This window comes from Cupressus sempervirens, chromosome 5, assembly GCF_028749045.1.
Source record: "Cupressus sempervirens isolate cs-2001-9-10 chromosome 5, ASM2874904v1, whole genome shotgun sequence".
Classification (NCBI taxonomy): domain Eukaryota; kingdom Viridiplantae; phylum Streptophyta; class Pinopsida; order Cupressales; family Cupressaceae; genus Cupressus; species Cupressus sempervirens.
Genome location: NC_143122.1, coordinates 501,334,020 through 501,340,354, shown reverse-complemented (window position 1 = coordinate 501,340,354; position 6,335 = coordinate 501,334,020).

Genomic DNA, 6,335 nt, shown 5'->3' with positions numbered 1-6,335 from the left:
AAAGAGCAGTAACTTTCAATTTCAATTGTATGATTAATTTAAATTGTAATACGTTTACCTATTCAATATGTTAGCATCGTTCCATTACGATGTATTACAAATTGATATTTAAAGTTTATCAACTTCAAATTTAAATGAAATATAGGAAGGAGTACACAATGGCATATGCTGAGCTCATGATGAGCATGGATGGATCTGATCATGTGAACCAGATGTGTTCTCCAATTACTTTGAGTGATATAGATGGATCCCTCAGTGCGAGCAACAAATCTTCTTTTTCAAAGAAGAAAATGTGGACAAAACTGATGCAATGCAAGTTTCTAGACTTGCTTCTCGAACAAGTTCATCTCGGATGAAAAGGTGAAGGTGGTTTTAAAAAAGAAACCTAAACTGCCATAGAGAGGACATTCAATGCAGTGATGAATTTGAATCTATCACGAGATCATTTTAAGAATAAGCTGAAAACATGGAAAATAGGATATAGAGTAATGAAGGACTTGAAAAATACAAGTGGGTTAGCTTGGAATCAAGAAACTCAAATTGTGGATGCTGAGGATTCTGTATAGGATGAGCTTTTGAAGGTAGGATGATCTTTGTACTCTTTTGATTGAAGAAATTTTCTCTCCTTGTTTTAGTAATGAAAAACTAACAACCTAATCCATCTATTAATGCTTACATGTAGAGGAGAGAATTCAAAAATGCAAAAATGTATAAGAGGTCACCTTTCCAATATTTCAATGAGTTGGCTATAATTGTCAGCAATGACATTGCTGAAGGGTTCATAGCTAAACGCCCCTTGATGCTAAAGAAGGGCACCCTATGAATGATGCATTCCACGTGCTTGATGAGGATGATACCAATTGTGGTACAACTCTTGACAACCGACCAGATTTTGATGAAGAGTTATATCATTCCAATCAGTCGAGTGCAAGTGGTAGAGGGACTCCTCCACCATCATCATCAAGGAGAGGAAAGAGGAAGAAGACAACTCTGGCTGCATCATTGGATGTGATATATGAAACTATGAAGGAACTAAAAGATGGCCTCGGTAAGCCTCAGATTGTAAAAGTGGATAAATATGAAGAGGATAATGTTTGAGTGCCACATATACCGCTCTCAAAGCTGTCCCTGAACTGAGTCAAGTAGTTTTTTCTAAAAGCACATGATACCTTCATGCTTCAATGTGAAAGAGCCAAAGGGTTCTTGATGATGGATGAGGTGGATGAGATGGATGGATGAGGGCTATTTCAGCTACTGACTGGATTGCAATGACATAAGCTGCATGATTGCTCCATTCAATGGTTTTGCATTGATCTCTGATAGCACTAAACTGGAACTATATTGATCTCACAACACTATATTGAAACTCATTACTGAGCACATTTTGACTATTTCATTGGCATTGGTATGATTGGCATCTGAAGTAATTCTAGTTTATGAGTTGCCTCTATTTAATTGTTTTGCATGGATCAATTTATGAGTTGCCTCTATTTAATGTTTGGAATTGATCAATACATAGTTTAGTTGTTCATTTCATTCGCATGATTGGCATTGATCACTACATAGTTTTGTTGTTCATTTCATTGGCATGATTGTCAGTGATCAATACATAGTTTAGTTGTTCATTTTATTGCCATTGGATCTCTCACAACACTATACTGGAACTCATTGTTGAGCACATTTTGACTGTTTTCTAAGTAGACTAGCAAGAAACTATTACATAGTTCAGCTGTTCATTTCATTGGCATTTGTATGATTGACATCTGAAGTAACTCCAGTTTATGAGTTTCCTATGTTGAATGGTTTTACATGGATCTATACATACTTGATATATCCATAATTTAGTTGTTCAAACTATTACAACATATATTGACATTTTTGCTAAGTAGATACCAGATAGAAATATAACCATGATAAACTATGTATAGGTCAACTATGTATAGATAAAAGTCATGATTGTCATTGATCTATACATATTTGATCCATACACGGTTTACCACTTGGCTTTACTTAATGGTATTGCATTGATCTCTCACACCACTGGAATGGAACTAATTACTGGCAAGAAACTACATAGTTTAGTTGTTCATGGCATTGGCATTGGTATGATTGGCATCTGAAGTAATTCCAGTTAATAAGTTTCCTATGTTCAATGGTTTTGCATGGGTTTATACAGACTTGATATATCCATAGTTTAGTTGTTCATTTCATTGGCATGATTAGCATTGATCAATATGTAGTTTAGTTGTTCATTTCATTGGCATGGCATGATTGGCATTAATGAACACATAGTTTAGTTGTTCATTTCATCGGCATTGGTATGATTGGCATCTAAAGTAATTCTAGTTTATGAGTTTCCTATGTTGAATGGTTTTGCATGGATCTATACATACTTGATATATATCCACAGTTTAGTTGTTCATTACATTGGCATGATTCGCTTTGATTAATGGCATTGCATTGATCTCTCACAACACTATATTCGAACTCATTAGTGAGCACATATTGACTATTTTGCTAAACAGATTCTAAACAAACTATTACAACATATATTGACTATTTTGTTAAACAAATTCGAAACAAACAATTACAACATATATTAATTGTTTTGCTAAGTAGATAGCAAATAGAAAAAGAACCATGATAAACTATGTATAGGTCAACTATGTATAGATAAAAGCTATGATTGCCATTGATCTATACATAGTTTACCACTTGGCTTTATTTAATGGTATTGTAGTGATCTCTCAGAGCACTATACTGGAATTTATTACTGAGTACATTTTGACTATTTCATTGGCATTGGTATGATTGGCATATGAAGTAATTCTAATTTATGAGTTGCCTTTGGTATGATTGGTATAATTGGCATTTGAAATAATTCTATTTTATGATTGGCACTATGATATATACAGGTAATCAAAGGTAATCACATGAGCACATATTGACTATTTATAGATAAAAGCCATGATTGCCATTGATTTATACATAGTTGATCCATACATAGTTTATGACTTGGCTCTATTTAATGATATTGCATTGATCTCTCACAACACTAAACTGGAACTAATTACTTGATCTATGCATAGTTTAGTCATTCATTTCATTGGCTAGATTGGCATTGGTCAATACATAGTTTAGTTGTTCATTTTATTGACATGATTAATATTGGTCAATATGTAGTTTAGTCATTCATTTCAGTGGCATTGGCGTGATTTCCCTCTGAAGTAATTCCAGTTTTTGACTTGGTTCTATTTAGTGGTATTGCATTGATGTATATATGTACATAGACATGTATGTATGTATGTATGTGTGTACGTATGTATGTGCATATGTATGTATGCGCCTATGTATGTACCCACATTTATGTACGTATGTGTGTATGTATGTATGTATGTATGTGCATATGCATGTACACATATGCATGCACTTATGTATACATACTTGATCTATGCATAGTTTAGTTGTCCATTTCATTGGCATGATTGGCATTGGTCAATACATAGTTTAGTTGTACATTTCATTGGCATTCACACAATTGGCATGTGAAGTAATTTCAGATGGTTAGTTGGCTTTGTTTAATGGTATTGCATTGATCTCTCACAACAATATATTGTAAACGTTTGATATAATTGTTCATTGCATTGTTAATTAGAGCTATAATTGAACCATACATACATGGAATACACGAGGAGTGGCAAATGATGAATGCTCAATTGTAGAACTTGAGAGCATATGCTAATAGAAATGTGATTTGGTAGATGATTGTACAGTTCATGATTCTATCCTATGTTATATCTATAGTCCTAATTTGCTTGCATATGTTTTTATTTCTTGTCTTTTTGTCCCTATTTGATTTCCTATGTATGTTCTCGCTGACAAGATTATCAAAACTATTGAGGATTTCTGGTAGATGATTGTACAGTTCATGATTCTGTCTTATGTTATATGTATATTCCTGCTTTGCTTTGATATTTTTTTATTTCTTGTCTTTTTTCCACAATTTGGTTTCCTATGTATGTGCTTCCTAACAAGATTGTCAATGGTATTGACAAAGTGTCTTTCTTTTGTATTTTTTTTATTTCTCCTAATTTGTTGTTATTGCGAGACCACACATGCTGATAAAAAATGAGCTATTTGATAATTGTTTACTGTGCATGTTTGTAAACGATCAATATATCTGATGATGCTCCTTGGTGTATTCCATTAAAAAAAATTAGATTTTAATTTTTCAAGCATGTTTAGTTTGTATATGCAAGATTGACAATCTAACAATACAGACAGTAATGGAAAGATTGAGTAGCATGAGAGGTTTGCTCGTCGAATGTGGGGCATAAGGGTATAGAGCCTGGATTTCCTAGTGTTTTTCGTATTTAATGGTGTGCTTTCACACCACCATTCAGATCATGGATATTGTTCTTTCAAAGTAGTTCATGGATATTGTTTTTCTATCTTCTATCTTATTCTACATATGTAACATTGAATTATTGATCACATACCTAATTTAAACATATTTGGATCACATTCATAATTTGAACATATTTTGATGACATTTTTATTTGAATGTTGGTATCTGCTTGATCTATACATAGTATATATATGCAGGATTGACCATCTAACAATACAAACAGTAATGGGAAGAATGAGCGGCATGAGAGAGTTGCTTGCCGAATGTGGGGCATAATGGTATAGAGTGTGGATTTCCTAGTGTTCTCATATTTAACGGCTAATTCACAAGGTTCAAGTTCGACAACTATGAAGTTTGGATTAAGTTTGACAAGGCAAAAAAGATTGAAAAAAATTCAACAATAAATTTGCCTTATATAATTTTCCAAAAATATATAAATATATATAATTCCCAACTATGGGACAATTTACAACTTTGTACAAATGATTGCAAGTACGATCATTTTTTACTTTTCTTTGCTAATGAATAGAATTAAAATAAAAAATAATAATAATTTTATTTATTCTTTACTAATAAAATAAAACTTTGAATATTCAAGAATTAAAAATAATAATAATGTAGTCCAATTATAAATAAAATAGTAATCATAAATATTAAATTAAATATTAATACTTTACTCATTATAATACTTGTGTTTCACTAATAAAATAAAATTAAAAAATTTACTTCAAATTCTAATTCCAATCGAAAAATGAACAACCGAATGCAAGAAAAAGGTATTCCCAGTCATATTTCGTTCCAATTCCAATTTCTAAATTGGCAACCAAACGAAGAATATGGATTTGTATATTCATCTTCCGTGTGAACCAAATAGTCCAACTATCTTCCTAAAACACATAACTAGGTTTTCAAAAACCTAGTTATGAGATAACCTAGTTATAAGACAAATTCATCTTCCCCAACCAAATGGGGCCTAAGGGAACTTGTTCCCATATTTCAATGTATATCTCTTTTTTGAGAGTGTTTTTGTATTATCTCCATCAATATGTAATTGATTAAACTCAAAGATAATGAGCTTAAAATTATGTAAAAGAGGGTTTGTCCTCTTCAAGTCCCTGATTAGGCATTTCTATGTACATAGGACTTCAATCCTGAGCTACACTGGGGTTTTCTTAACCCCGTTCTTTTTCCCCTTGTGCCTACATTTGAACAAGATATTTGTAAATATTTTGATATTAATAAAAATTGGATGCTTGCCTCTTATTGATTTTTTTTAAAAAAGATAATTAGTAAAATTGTTACTGGGAAGCATTGAACAAATTTGGATGTTTACATTATGCAAGTACTAAATGAATCATGTGCAAATAGGCAAGGAAATATAAGATTAAACAAAAGTATATCAATAGATAATTTTTAGAGCTATGATTTGTTAAGCACATCTAGTTTGTGTCAGAGTGCAAATCCTCTCGAGAGATGAAACCATATGACAAATGAAACAAATGCTTGTTTCAAAATAGTTCGCAATATAAGACTTTCCAAAAGACTAAGATATGTTTGCTGGTAAATGTGCATTATCATATACATGAGTGATCATGTGCATTTATATAATTGTTTGTTGTGTCTATGCCTCTTTATGTATTTGTGTCTCTTTAGAGAATGTAATTTTATATGCATGTTTGATGAAAACCATTTCTAAGTGAACAACAGTTCGAGCGGCACTATTTCTTATTCTTAATGAGCATTTACATGTGTTTTCCTTCTGGCAATAGTAGGCAAATAGATATTATAGAACATATCTATTTGATAAAATAAAACAGTGAAAAAAAGAAGAGAAGAAAGAACTTTCAACTAGTTTTTATTGAATAATAGATGTCAATTTATACAATAGCTTGACTCAACAACATTCCTACATGACTGTTAATTACAT